A 15895-nucleotide genomic window follows, 5' to 3' on the forward strand; every position below is an offset into this window, starting at 1 on the left:
CAGATGCAGTCATAGGAAATGTTACTGAACTTGCTACTAAAATGTTAGTTATGACAATGACTCACATGAGAAACTGCTTTTAGAATTTAGTACCAAGAAAAGCTATGCTTCCTTTGGGTAACTGATATGCCTTCTCTTCCCAAATAATAAAATCCTGCATACTATTTTGCTTTGACTACTAGGGAACTCAAAACCAAATTTTAAATTATAGAAACTATGCCGAGTTTATAATCTATTTGTGGTATTCTTTTTCCTGATAATTTTTATTCTGCTTGTATTGACAATTTTATCATATTAGGTCAAAGTTTTTATACAATAAGGCAAACTACTTCCAGAACTAAATTATTATCAACATCAATTATTATATTAAAAAGCAATCTCACACACAAAAAAGCATATTTTCTAACTGGTTAATTCCTTGATATGTTATAGAACTCACTGATTCAACAAGCACTGATTGTTATTTATTGAAAAGTTAAATACAATTCTAGCAAAGAAATGCATGGTATAAAGTGCATCGAGGGATTCTCATAAATTGGTCACTTTAATATCTTCTTTTTTTACCATCTTTATTGGAGTATAATTGCTTTACAGTGGTGTGTTAGTTTCTGCTTTATAACAAAGTGAATCAGCTATACATATACATATATCCCCATATCTCCTCCCTCTTGCGTCTCCCTCCCACCTTCCCTATCCCACCCCTCTAGGTGGTCACAAAGCACCCAGCTGATCTCCCTGTGCTATGTGGCTGCTTCCCACTAGCTATCTATTTTACATTTGGTAGGGTCACTTTAATTTCTAAAGTTGTGAGTGTATGACTATGCTATTTGAGTGGCCAATTACCAGTGTGAATGAATGTAAACTGTTATAGACTAATAAAAATTGAAACAAAGTTAATCCATCAATATGTAACAATATGCATAATCATTACCATGTTTGGTGGTAATTAGTTCACGTGATTACTAGTTAGCATTACTTTTACGGTCAAAGTACTTATAGGGTAATAGGAAATGTAGTTATGAATAGCCAAAGCAGGAAACTACTCTAAGACCCTAATGAGAACCTCTGAATCCATAACTCACAGTGACCCAGGCAGCCATGCCTCCCTTGATGTTCAAGGAGTCAGGTACAGATTCTCCTTCCTGACCCTCAGCAACTTCCCTGCTGAAGGAAGGAATGGAAAATAAGATTGGATATAGTGGGGCTAGATCAGCACTGTCCAATATAATGTGAGTCACTTTATATTTCTAAAGCTACATTTAAAAAGTACAAATAAGCAAGTGAATTTAATTTTAGGAATGTATTTTATGTAACCTATTATATCCAAAATATCATTTTAACATGTAATCAATATAAAAACTAATGAGATACTTTCCATTCTTTTTTTCATACTAAGTCTTTGAAATCTGGTGTTTATACTTACAGTGTATCTGAATTTTGGATGCTAAATTTCCAACAGTTAAAGTGAAATGTAGTCTTACCAAAACAATGATGTGGTACATAAGGGAAAAATATTTTACACTCCTTCAGTATTTAATTTTAAATTAAAGTAAAAATTCAATTCTTCAGTTGCAGTAAAAATTCTTCAGTTGCACCAGCCACATTTCAACTGCTCAACAGCCACATATTAGACAGTACAGGGCTAGATTATGAAGAACTAGGCAGAGTAAATTATATTAAATTAATTCTATAATTGCTTCTCCTCCCTCTATTTTGCTTCCCTCCTCTCCTCTCATCTTTCTTCCTAGATCCTAAGGTCCAAGCAAATCGAAGGCAATTATGGAGTTGAGGGTGGGGGAGTGCTACAAACTCCATAGAAAAAGGAATGGGTGATTAATTGTGCCTTGAGACTTGTGTTAAGAAGGTTTTGCTACTTCCTGCCCACCTCATCTGGGAGACAGCTGGAGGTCTCATCTGCATCTTTTTTTTTTCCCCTCAAAGAAAGAGCAACCTTACAAATCTAGATGGAAAAAACTAAATAGTCAGGCTTCTCACATTGGGGTGTGGGGGCAGGCTTGGGGGAGTGCGGGACAGATGTGCCAGAATATAGAAGAGTTGTGGCATATCTCCCAGGATGTCAGATTTACTTAACGTTACTTAATGTTAAGTAAATTAAAAGTGTTGCTTTGTTAAAACAACCTTGGATATATCATGAAATAGAATGCAAATTTTCTATCAATCAAAAAAATAAATATGTTTTACATTATTCTGCTTCATATAAAATTTGAGAAAACAGAAAGAGGAGGAAATTCCTCAAATAGAGATTCACTGAGATTAATAACCAAACACTGGCAGGAGGGTTATAGAGAAGGACCTTAGGGAGAGAAGCTATCAATGCAACATTTTGGTCAAATTCCAACTTGAGGTAACTTGTATTTTTGCTCTTCATTTAGACATACTAAAAGAATGACAACAGTCAAATTATTATTAGTATTTTTTAAGTTTGGCCGGCCGCGCGGCTTGCCGATCCTATTTCCCCGACCAGGGATCCAACACGGGCCCTGGCAGTGAAAGCGACGATTCCTAACCACTGGACCGCAGGAGAATTCCCAAGAATTTTTTTTTTAAGACAGAGGATTTTTCAGCACGACAGAAGGCAGAGGGACAGAGCCACCTGAGAATATACGTTAAAATATTGGAGAATAGACCTGGATTAAGACCTGATTCTCACTAGCGACTGGGTCTTAGGCTATTCAACTTCTGGGAGCCTCCATTTTCTCACTTGTGATATTGAGATAATAAAAGCAGCTATTTATTTTTAGAACCTGGTACCTAGTAAGTATTCAATTAAAGTTACTAGGCATTGTTAATAATACATATTTTGTAGGCTTAGTAAGGAAAGGAACTATATGGATAATGCACAGTGCTGAATGCTTAGCAAAATCTCAATACATGGCAGCACTATTATTGTATCTTTTTTCCAGGATGGGTGTCTTCGAAAGAGAGTCCCAATATGACAGGAAACCAAATTTCACTTCAACTAGTACATGTAATTTAAATGTTAAAATTTTATTGGTAACAGAGACCATAGGTATTTTTTTAATGTGCTCATGATAAAGAATAAAATTTGTAGAGACAGGATCTCAATTTTAACATAGCATGGGTTTATCAGTCTTTAAATGTTAAATTACTTCTAAAGTTTATTTATTTATTTATTTTTTAATAGAAGCTAGTTGGCCTCCAGTCGTACTGGAAATGTAAGAAAAGGACATTAGTAAATTTTGATAAATGGGCCAAGGGCATAGCACCGAGATACAGCAGCTCAGGTCTCAGGATTCTGGCGCAGATGCTCCTGCGAAAAAAAGATGTGCTTAATGGCACGCGAGAAGAGGCAGGACGAACTCAGAATACCACTAGCCGGCGCCCAGCAGGGAAAAGGCAGGTGGGCGGGCGTGCTGCGGGAAGGCACGAGCTCGTTCCTAAGGGCCTTCCTTCACGAGGAGGGGAGCGCCCGCTGAGGAGAGGGCACGGCTAGTACTTGGGGACGCATCTCCCCCCAACCCCTTTGTCCCCTCCCCTCCCCCGCCCACTAGTGAGCACGACCAACTGAGCCAAAGAGCACTGTGCCGGCGAAGCCCGACAAACCCGGCCGAGGGGGGCGCCCCGCCTCCCTCTTTCTACTTCGCCTCCGTCCCCGGCCCCGCGGCCCTGCGCCGGCAGGCGCCGTACGACCGCGACGCCCCTCCTCCCCGCCGGCACCTGAGGCGGGGAACTCACGGGCGGAAGGGGCCAAGACGCTGCCGCTACCTCACACACTGAGGGTGGCGTCGTTGGGGGAGACAGGGGACGGAGGAACCAGGCACAACCAAAACTGGAGAGTTGCCGGCGAGGCCCGAAGCCAGGGCGCGAGCGGAGAGTACCTGCGGAAAACCGAGGCTAGTGAGAGGGGGCCGGGCCAGCGGGCAGCCTTCCCCAGACGCCCCAGGCCTCAGACGGTTGCTCTCAGGTTACTCCACCGCTGCACTGCGGGCTCGGAGACCTCCCGCCAACCCGGAGCGAGGCCGGCGCGGGCCAATCAGCGCGCAAAGCCCGCCTCCGGGGGGCGGGGCCAGCCCAAGGCGCGCGCGCCTACCCCCCCCCCACCTCGCGCTGCACTCGCTGCCTCAGCCGCCTGCCCACCTTGTCCCGTTACCCGGCTTTGCTTTCCCTCCCGGCAAGGTCCTGGTAAAACGCCTCGACACTCCCAGACCGCTTCTTGCCTTCTAATGTAACGCCTTACCCTTGGACACTTACCAAAATCAGGCTTGGATTAGAGCCATTTATCTTCCCTGCTGCGAGATGGAGAGGCCCTGCCGGGCTGGGACGTCAGGTCTTAACTTACCCCTCCTCCACCGCACCGGGCACACACACTGGCAGGAACGCGGTAAACGGAGACGTCAACAGCAGGAGGACGAAGGATCAGAGGTGAACTTCGCAGCAGCAATTGTAAATTACTGCTACGTTAAAATAACTGTAGAAACAGAGGAAGAGACAACCTAAACCAAAAAAGAAAGGTGTGAGCACCGTGGCTCTTTGTGAGAAGGGGTAATGTTATTCTATCCTGTTAAATCTATTGTTCCAAACTAATTTCTTCTACAGGTACCTTTTCTTTTTGACCTGGTGCCTGGGATGTAAGGTGCTTAATAAATGTTTGTTCAATGAATAAGTAAAAGGATTCTTCATAGCTTTTAAATTTTGTACGTGACGTCTTTTACTCTTCACTTCCCTTCTATCTAATGTATAACCTGCTTTTTTCCCCCTGTTAACGTATCATGGCCTTTTTTCATGTTGCTACAGTCTTTCTGAGTATTCTTGACGACTGCATAATAGTCCAGAGTGGATGGACCAAATGTAAATCATTTTGATATTTGCATTGCTTCTAGATTTTTCAGTTACCACAACTATCACACTTAAAAAGCAATTTGGCCTTGCGTATTTGTGGCACTTCCTAGCAATTAGTTCCTCAGTCAGCAACTCTGAAGAATGAATATTTAGTTCCCTTCTTTCTCGGGCTCTCACACAGCTAGATGATGGCAAAAAATCACCTACGTGAAAGAGGACACAATCTGCAAACTCATTTTTCCTTATAAGCATTTTGGATATTTTCCCCATGGCCCTTAAATGGGGGAATGAACCAAGAAGCATAAACTGGTTGTGAAAACCTTAAATACTGATTCTCCTAGGAAAACACTGCTTTGAGCCTCATTCTCTCTTTCCCTGGTGGTTCTCTTTTCCACAAGGTATCAGGGTTTATTGTGATTACTAATCTCCAGCCTTGAGTACACAGAATGTTTACTGAACAATGAATGACTACTACAGGCATACTGCTTTGTTTTATTGTGCTTCGCAGATACTACATTTTTTACAAATTGAAGGTTTATGGCAATCCTGCGTAGAGCAAGTCTATTAGCGCCACTTTTCCAGCAGCATTTTCTCACTTCATGTCTGTCACATTTGGCTAATTCTTGCAACATTACACACATTTTCATTATTATTATATTTGTTATGGTGATCCATGATCAGTGATCTTTGATGTTACGATTGTAATTATTTTGGGGTACCACAAACGGAGGCCATAAAAGCAAACTTAATGCATCTATAAGTGTGTGTTTTGATTGCTCCACTAACTGGCCATTCTCTTGTCTCACTCCCTTTCCTCAGGCCTATTCCCTGAGACACAATGAAATTGAAATCAGGCCAATTAGTAACCTTACAGTGGCTCCTAAGGGTTCAAGTGAAAGGAAGAGTTGCATGTCTCTCACTTTAAATCAAAAGTTAGGCCTCGGGCTTCCCTGGTGGCGCGGTGGTTGAGAGTCCGCCTGCCGATGCAGGGGACACGGGTTCGTGCCCCGGTCCGGGAAGATCCCACATGCCGCGGAGCGGCTGGGCCCGTGAGCCATGGCCACTGGGCCTGCGCGTCCGGAGCCTGTGCTCTGCAACGGGAGAGGCCACAACAGTGAGAGGCCCGCGTACCGCAAAAAAAAACAAAAAACTAGGCCTCTTTTCCAGAAATGGGATTGCATATAAATTTATAAAAAATGAAATATTTGATATGTACAAAAGAATATTAGTAACATATATGCAAGCTTAGCATAAAACAAAACCTCAAGAAGCCACTGCCCACCCAAAAAGCATGAACCTAAGATCCAAGGAATAGAACATTAAACAATACTGTTGAGATTCTGTATGCTCCTCCTCCTCCCCTTACTTCTCAGCAGAGGTGACTTTTGTTTTTCCCATCCCCCCCTCCCCAACTCACAGGATCTTAGTTCCCCCACCAGGGATTGAAAGTACCGAGTCCTAGTCACTGGACCGCCAGGGAATTAATTCCCCCATTCCATTTTCTTTTTAGATTTACCGTATTCTTAAACACAAATCTTGTTTGAAAATTTAATACTCTTTGTATTCTTCATAGTTTCAAGATTTAGACACACTAATGAATGACAGTAAATCATTTTCATCCCTGTGTAGGATTATTCTGTAAATATACCATAATGAATCAATGCTTCTGTCAAGTCACTTGTGTTATTTTTTGCTATGAATGCTCTGAGTATTCCCATGCACAGACTTGGTTATCAGCTGCTATGCCTCTGTAAAGCCAAATTAGTTATTTATAGCTTGCACAGGCTCTGATGAGTTGGTGTCTGGTCAGTGCCCATGTATTAAAGTCAAATATTTTGAATACTACAATACTTCTGTTTATATATGTATGGCCCATGGTACACTCATGTAGTTTTTCCATAAATGCTTTAAAGTGAAACTGATGGGTTTTAGAGTATGCACAGTTTCAACTATACAAGATTATCAATGCTAAATTCATTTCCCAGGTAGTTTTACCAGTTTTAAGTAAGAGTTTCCATTAGTCGACATCTTGCCAATGTCATATTTTCAGTCTTTTTGTGACTAGATTATCTTTTAAGGTGTATTGTAAAGGACAGCTTTATGTTCAGCACCCCTTTTCTAGGAAGTGTTCTACCGAACCTCCCAAACCACTTGGGTGTAGAGATAGCAGCTATATTCATGCAATATCATCTCTCTCCTTCCTCACTCACTGGAGTCATAAGGGCCGGCCCTTGATTCAAGCTGGGCAAAATTCCCTTCCTGGAATTTTGCACTATGACCAAGAATGCAGCCTGGCTGACTGCTCTTTTCTGTGGTAGAGATAAAGTCTTCAGAAGTATCAGAACAATAGATAGAAGGACTTTATAAAATTTCTCTCTAGAATAGTTTTCTCCACTGTACCTCACTTTTTTGCTTATTAATGAAAATATCTTTCTTGATTTCTCCCCATTCTTGCTGCTGCCTATGACATAATCCTTATTTGTTAAAATGAGGCAATAGCCTCTCCACTTTCAAGTTTTGATTCCTGGTTTTAAGTGTTCATATTTACTAGGTGACTTCTGAAACACAAAATGTTACACAAAACTATATCACTTTCCTAAAAATATTCGAAGTGGCTCACAACAAAGATGACTTTAAGGTCAATAAAACAGAACCTAAATAAACTATAGCAAAGGGGAGGCAAGAAAGTACCCATAAGGATCTTGGAAAGTTTGATTCTGAACAAGAGGCAACTTCCCCAGTGTGCCTGTCAGCAGCTAGCTGAGAAACATTCCTTCAACTAACTGAACACTGACTTCTCATACTTACCAATATTTTACCAAATAAGGATTACAGGTTTGACAACAAACTATTTTTGCCATATAGACCCAGATCAATTTTCTCCTGAGACTATTCCAGCATTCTTGTACGAGACAAAAAGCAGTTAGATGAAGATAAATAAAAACTGCAACTATATTATTTTTTGCTAATTTCTCCAAAAGGTCACAGTGTCAAAATAGTGGTAGTAATAGTGATTTTTGAAACTCATTTGCCATTCATTAAACCAACATTTGCATACGTACTATGTGCTAGGCACTACTCTAGAAGCTGGAGACACGTCAGCGAACAAAAGAGACAAAAAATCTCTGTCCATACATTCTAGTCAAAATTAGACTGATCTAGACCCAAAGGCTTCTAAGGACCAAATGGAACAACATTTTGAAGGAACGCCCAACATATTAACGGATCTGTACAGCAAATAATTGATTTTCTTTCAAAAATGGAATAGATCACAATTTGTGTTAACCTGTCAGTGAGGATACCCAAATAGTTTAGGATACTCACTTAATAAAAGATTAGGGTACCCCATGAAAAACAGGCTGTACAGTACAGTAATAGAAAGCTGGTTTTTTAAAACAACATATTGAGTATATATGGTGTACTGCTATAAAGTGGTGTTTTCTTTTTTAAATTTATTTAATTTACTTTTGGCTGCGTTTGGTCTTTGTTGCTACTTGTGGGCTTTCTCTAGTTGCGGCGAGCAGGGGCTACTCTTCGTTGCGGTGTGCGGGCTTTTCATTACAATGGCTTCTCTTGTTGCGGAGCACGGGCTCTAGGCGCATGGGCTTCAGTAGTTGCGGCTCGCGGGCTCTAGACCATAGGCTCAGTAGTTGTGGCACACGAGATTAGTTGTTCCACAGCATGTGGGATCTTCCCGGACCAGGGCTCAAACCCGTGTCCCCTGCATTGGCAGGTGGATTCTTAACCACTGCGCCACCAGGGAAGCCCTATTAAATAGAAAGCTTTTAACCTAGATTTTTGATATTATCAAATTAATTTCAGTGGTGTTACCAGGCCCCAGCTAGAGATGGGCTACAAAAACCTGGGGCAATTATCCCAGGAGACAGGGATTTGTTTCTAAAACTTAAGGCATATACTGCATAACAGATGTGTAACAGAATGGGACGCTCGGCTTCACATAAGTTCTTCTGAGGTATTGAAGTAGGTTATTAATTTTTAGTTTGGTAAGTTGAGTAGTTTCCTGAGTTCGACCGGAATACGATTTTTCAAGTGATTCCGCCCCTCACACCTGCATTCTCAATAATCCTTATTACACTAAGAGAGCTAGAGACAGAGCTCATGTTTACCCCAAGAATGGTGGGGGAGGTGTCAGTCTGTTAATAATCTGTTGGTAAGTGACAGCATTTTCAGAAACTATGCCAATATCAGTTTTTAAAAAAATATTGTATTCAATTTCTTTTTTTAATTAATTAATTAATTAATTTATGGCTATGTTGGGTCTTCGTTTCTGTGGGAGGGCTTTCTCTAGTTGCGGCAAGCGGGGGCCACTCCCCATCGCGGTGCGCGGGCCTCTCACTATTGCGGCCTCTCTTGTTGCAGAGCACAGGCTCCAGACGCGCAGGTTCAGTGGTTGTGGCTCACAGGCCCAGCCGCTCTGCGGCATGTGGGATCTTCCCAGACCAGGGCTCGAACCCGTGTCCCCTGCATTGGCAGGCAGATTCTCAACCACTACGCCACCAGGGGAGCCCCCAGTATCAGTTTGAGAATCACATATTGGAGGCAGTCGGATAAAAAAAGTTTCATCACCCCGGTTTTGTTTCCTTGGCTCTTTTTTCCTAAGAAATACACTAGATTTAAGACTTAAGTTATTCCAGTTAAACGTATTACATACATTAAGGACTCCTCTGGACTACTTCTTTCCTGTTGTACTGTATTCTGTCTTTGTGACTTTGTCAATAATCATGTTTATACATGATAGACTATAAACTAGTGTGCTAAAAGGCACACTATTGTAATAATAATTATAGTTGGTGTAAAAGTCTGATAGCTTCACATGTTTAGTTGTGGTGTCATTGCTCTCTCGGGAAGAATTTTGGCCTGTACATCTACTGAATGACTCAGAGTTAAGAAGCTGCAAAAATTAAAACACATCTTACTTGGTGAGCCCAGGCTAGGCTTGACTGAAAACCTCCCGGGATAGATCTTAGGTTCCCACCTTTTTGCACGCAGTATCAAAGAAATGCTGATTTTCTTTCTGACTTACTTCACTCTGTATGACAGACTCTAGGTCCATCCACATCACTACAAATAACTCCATTTCGTTTCTTTTTATGGCTGAGTAATATTCCAGTGTATATGCATGCTAACACATATATATGGAATCTAAGGGAAAAAAAAAAGGTCATGAAGAACCTAGGGGCAAGATAGGAATAAGGACACAGACTGAGAATGGACTTCAGGATATGGGGAGGGCGAAGGGTAAGCTGTGACAAAGTGAGAGAGTGGCATGGACATATATACACTACCAAACGTAAAATAGATGGCTAGTGGGAAGCAGCCGCATAGCACAGGGAGATCAGCTGGGTGCTTTGTGACCACCTAGAGGGGTGGGATAGGGAGGGTGGGAGGGAGGGAGACGCAAGAGGGAAGAGATGGGAACATATGTATATATATAACTGATTCACTTTGTTATAAAGCAGAAACTAACACATCATTGTAAAGCAATTATACTCGAATAAAGATGTTAAAAAAAAAAGATTCGAAGGCAAAATACAAATTACCATGAATGCTAAAAGTTTGAGTCAAAATTATTTAAATAAAATCATTTTAGAAAAATTAAAAAAATAAAAATAAAAAAAAAGAAATGCTGAATCTGTGAGCTTCAGGCAGTTTGTTCTCGCTCCCTTTCACATACATACAACACACACCTCACAACACATTTGTAATCTTCCACTCTATTGATACCCAGAACAATCTGGGTTACAAGTAAGATTTTGTAACCACATTAGCTGGCAAAGATCCCTAAGAGGAAAAAAGATTTACAGCCACTTTTGTAAAAATAAGGTTTAATAAAAACACTGGCAATCTGTACAAGAAAGAAAATAATAAGAAATTAATTAAGTTTATGATTTAATGTCAACCAATGTAAGAGGTGGTAGCTGAAGGAAGTTTTTACTTTAAAAATCTTCTAGGCGGCCGCTGAGGTCTCGGGCTGCTGCCGCCGGGCTGCTGGCGAGGCAGTGGCCGGGCAGCTCCGGAGCGGCAGGGCAGGGGGGCCGGGAGGCGGGGCTGTGCCGCCCGCGGGGCTGGGACCTCGCCGGGACGCGATGCGGTTAGGTTCTAGGAGCTCCGAGCATTTCTGCCTTGGGACAGCCACGCATCTAATTCTGCAAAGTACTTTTATATGTAAAACTTGTAAAGGATCAGAACAATGCCTCCAAGACCATCATCAGGTGAACTGTGGGGCATCCACTTGATGCCAAGACTCCTAGTAGAATGTTTACTACCAAATGGGATGATAGTAACTTCAGAATGCCTCCGTGAGGCTACACTAATAACTATAAAACATGAACTATTTAAAGAAGTGAGAAAATACCCTCGCCACCAACTTCAAGATGAATGTTCTTACCTTTTGTGTTACCCAAGAAGCAGAAAGGGAAGAATTTTTTCATGAAACGACTTTGTGACCTTACGCTTTTTCAACCCTTTAAAAAAGTAACTGAACCATTAGGCAACCATGAAGAAAAGATCCTCAACCGAGAAACTGGTTTTGCCGTTGGCATACCAGTGTGTGAATTCGATATGGTTAAAGATCCAGAAGTACAGGACTTCGAAGAAATATTCTCAATGTTTGTAAAGCTGTGGATCTTACGGATCTCAATTCACCTCATGGTAGAGCAATGTATATCTATCCTCCAAATGTAGAATCTTCACGAGAACTGCCAAAGCGCCTACATAATAAATTGGATAAAGGGCGAATATAGTGGTGATTTGGGTAACAGTTTCTCCAAATGACAAGCAGTGAAGTATACTCTGAAAATCAAACCATGACTGTGTGCCAGAACAAGTAATTGCTGAAGTGATCAGGAAAAAAATTCAAAGTATGTTGCTATCATCTGAACAACTGAAACTCTGTGCTTTAGAATATCAGGGCAAGTATATTTTAAAAGTGTGTGGGGCTTCCCTGGTGGCGCAGTGGTTGAAAGTCCGCCTGCCGATGCAGGGGACGCGGGTTCGTGCCCCGGTCCGGGAAGATCCCACATGCCGCAGAGCGGCTGGGCCCGTGAGCCATGGCCGCTGAGCCTGCGCGTCCGGAGCCTGTGCTCCGCAACGGGAGAGGCCACCACAGTGAGAGGCCCGCGTACCGCAAAAAAAAAAAAAAAAAAAAAAAAAAAGTGTGTGGATGTGACAAATACTTTCTAGAAAAATATCCTTAGTGTAAGTATATAAGAAGCTATATAATGCTTGGGAGGATGCCCAGTTTGCTGCTGATGGCTAAAGAAAGGCTCTACTCTCAACTGCCAATGGATTTTTACAATGCCATCTTATTCCAGATGCATCTCCACAGCTACACCATATACGAATGGAGAAACATCTACAAAATCCCTTTGGGTTATAAATAGTGCACTCAAGAATAAAAATTCTTTGTGCAACCTATGTGAATGTAAATATTCGAGACACTGACAAGATCTATGTTAGAACAGGTATCTACCATGGAGGAGAACGCTTATGTGATAATGTGAACACTCAAAGAGTACCTTGTTCCAATCCCAGGTGGAATGAATGGCTGAATTAAGATATATACATTCCTGATCTTCCTCATGCTGCTCGACCTTGCCTTTCCATCTGTTCTGTTAAAGGCCGAAAGGGTGCTAAGGAGGAACACTGTCCATTGGGCTGGGGAAATATAAACTTGTTTGATTACACAGATACTCTAGTATCTGGAAAAATGGCTTTGAATCTTTCGCCAGTACCTCATGGACTTGAAGATTTGCTGAACTCTATTGGTGTTACTGGATCAAATCCAAATAAAGAAACTCCATGTTTAGAGTTGGAGTTTGACTGGTTTGGCAGTGCGGTGAGGTTTCCAGATATGTCAGTGATTGAAGAGCATGCCAATTGGTATGTATCCCGAGAAGCAGGATTTAGTTATTCCCATGCAGGACTGAGTAACAGACTAGCTAGAGACAATGAATTGAGAAAATGCTAACAGCTCCAAGCAATTTGTACACGAGATCCTCTATCTGAAATCACTAAGAGATTTTCTGTGGAGCCACAGACACTTGTGTAACTATCCCTGAAATTCTACCCGAATTAACTCTGTTAAATGGAATTCTAGCGATGAAGTAGCTCAGATGTACTGCTTGGTAAACGACTGGCCTCCAATCAAACCTCAACAGGCTATGGAGCTTCTGGACTGCAATTACCCAGATCCCATGGTTCAAGGTTTTGCTGTTCAATGCTTAGAAAAATATTTAACAGATGACAAACTTTCTCAGTACCTAATTCTGCTAGTACAGGTCCTAAACTATGAACAGTATTTGGATAACCTACTTGTGAGATTTTTACTCAAAAAAGCATTGACTAATCAAAGGATTAGGCACTTTTTCTTTTGGCATTTAAAATCTGAGATGCACCATAAAACAGGTTTGGCCTGCTTTTGGAGTCCTATTGCTGTGCATGTGGGGTGTATCTGAAACACCTGAACAGGCAGATTGAAGCTATGGGAAGAGCTCATTAACTTAACTGACATTCTCAAACAAGAGAAGGATGAAACACAGAAGGTGCAGATGAAGTTTTTAGTTGAGCAAATGCGGCTACCAGATTTCACTGATGCTCTTCAGGGCTTTCTATTGCCTCTAAACCCTGCTCATCAGCTGGGAAATCTCAGGCTTGAAGAGTGTCAAATTATGTCCTCTGCAAAAAGGCCACTGTGGTTGAATTGGGAGAACCCAGACATCACGTCAGAATTACTCTTTCAGAACGAGATTTTTTTAAATGATGATTTATGGCAAGATATGCTAACACTTCAAATTATTTGCATTATGGAAAATATCTGATAAAATCAAGGTTTTGATTTTCAAATGTTACCTTATGGTTGTCAATTGGTGACTGTGTGGGACTTACTGAGGTGGTGAGAAATTCACACTATTATGCAAATTCAGTCTAAAGGAGGCCTGAAAGGTGCCCTGCAGTTCAACAGCCACACACTACATCAGTGGCTCAGAGACAAGAACAAGGGAGAAATATGCAGCCATCGATCTGTTTACATGTTCATGTGCTGGGTATTGTGTTGCTATCTTCATTTTGGGAATTGGAGATGGTCACAATAGTAACATCATGGTTAAAGATGATGGACAACTGTTTCATACAGATTTTGGACACTTTTTGGATCACAAGAAGAAAAAATCTGGTTATAAACGAGAGCGTGTACCATTTGTTTTGACCCAAGATTTCTTAATAGTGATTAGTAAAGGAGCCCAAGAATGCACAAAGATAAGAGAATCTGAGAGGTTTCAGGAGATGTGTTACAAGGCTTATCTAGCTATTCGGCAGCATGTCAATCTCTTCATAAATCTTTTCTCAATGATGCTTGGCTCTGGAATGCCAGAACTACAATCTTTTCATGATACTGCATACATTCGAAAGACCCTAGCTTTAGATAAAACTGAGCAAGAGGCTTTGGAATATTTCATAAAACCAATGATGCACACTATGGTGGCTGGACAACAAAAATGGATTGGATCTTCCACACAATTAAGCAGCATGCTTTGAACTGAAATGATAACTAAGAAACTGAAAGCTCAGTATCTGGATTCTATACTGCAGTTAGTAACTGTCAACAGGCAAAGACTGACTGCACAGGAAATGCACAATCCATGAACAGCATTAGAATTTACAGCAAGAATAGAAATAAAATACTATATAATTTAAATAATGTAAACGCAAACAGGGTTTGATAGAACTAATTCATTTCAAAATTAAGCTTTCACATTTCAAAATGTGCAATTTCATGTTATGCCTTAAGTCCAAAAAGGTAAACTTCGTGATTGTTTGTATCTTTTTTTAAAAAACAAAAAAAACCCCAAAATATATAGAAATGATGGAGAAGGAAAAAGAATGATTTTTTTTTGTCTTGCAAATGTTTCATGTTTTGAAATGTGGACATAACAAAGTATATTATTGCATTAGGTCCATGTAAACTGGACTTTGATGTTAAATTACACTAAGATTGGAAAATAATGAAAATTTCTTATTAAAAAGTTTTTTTCTAATCGGGATTTATTTAGAAATTCTGGCATTCAGAAGTACAGGTAAAACTGAACAAGAGATCAAACTTTCTACACTGTATCTAAATTTCACTTTTGTTGAAACATTATAAAGAGAATAAAGATAAAACTTTCATCATATACTTACAGGGAATCAATTTATGTTTTATTGAACTGCTGTTGATTTTGCAAGGTACCCTGTCACTTTAAACTCTCTTTAACCACTTTTTAGCTGTTTAAGGAAATTATAAAACATTGAAATCTACTAGCAAAAAAGGGATAGAGTATTTCTACGTGAGGGAACTGGTATAGTCAGGCTATTAAGTGTTTTCTCAGGCACAGCTTTTATTCAGGGATGGATTTACAAGGAAGAGAAGAGGTGGATTGAGTCAGGGCAGCAAGAGTAAAGTAAGCCTATTTTCCTTCTCTAAACACATTTTTAATGTAAAGATGTGAAAGAAAAAAATTTGTTCTTTTGGTTCAGAAGTTAACAGTTGCCAAGCAGACACAGGAATGTACGTGAACTTATATATGGAGATATACTTAAGTTCCTTGGCTCGATATAATACACTTTTATATACTCTTAAGGGACACATCTCAAGATGCTCCTGGTTTTCCCTTAGACAATTTTTTTTAAGGCCTATTATAACCTCTTCCACTTCCAACCAGCCACATTTTAAACTTTAAAATTCTGCTTGCAGGTATTTTGACTCAACATTTTGAACAAACCTGTCCTGCTGATCATGATTAAAATTGGTCCCCGGGCAAAATTAAAATAATGAATGGTAAAGCTTCAAATGCAATTTGTAGTTGATTCTTTCCATTCAAGAACAGAAATGGACCATAATAATCCATGTGGATCCATCACATTATCACAGTTATCTAGTGTGTTTAATGACTCTGAATGTCATGACGTTTAGAATAAATTTGAATATAGAAAATTATTAAAAATCAGAGGAAAAATGATATAAATTAGCAAAAGGGAAGAACAAATTAGTGACACTAGAATTATAGGATATTTTTCT

The 15895-nt window shown here is 40.4% G+C and overlaps 1 protein-coding gene and 1 pseudogene across 1 annotated transcript in view; one reads left to right on the forward strand and one right to left on the reverse strand.

Annotated features, from left to right (window-relative positions):
- Positions 1-3940, reverse strand: part of SPDYA (speedy/RINGO cell cycle regulator family member A) — a 35319-nt gene extending 31379 nt beyond the window's left edge. Inside the window, exon 1 of the mRNA XM_065891385.1 lies at positions 3861-3940. The gene's annotated coding sequence lies outside the window, so the exon portion shown is untranslated. The remainder of the gene's footprint in view (positions 1-3860) is intronic.
- A 7092-nt stretch (positions 3941-11032) lies between these two features.
- Positions 11033-14381, forward strand: LOC136133954 (phosphatidylinositol 4,5-bisphosphate 3-kinase catalytic subunit alpha isoform-like; annotated as a pseudogene).
- Positions 14382-15895: the final 1514 nt, after the last annotated feature.

This window comes from Phocoena phocoena, chromosome 14 (assembly GCF_963924675.1).
Source record: "Phocoena phocoena chromosome 14, mPhoPho1.1, whole genome shotgun sequence".
In the NCBI taxonomy this organism is placed as follows: domain Eukaryota; kingdom Metazoa; phylum Chordata; class Mammalia; order Artiodactyla; family Phocoenidae; genus Phocoena; species Phocoena phocoena.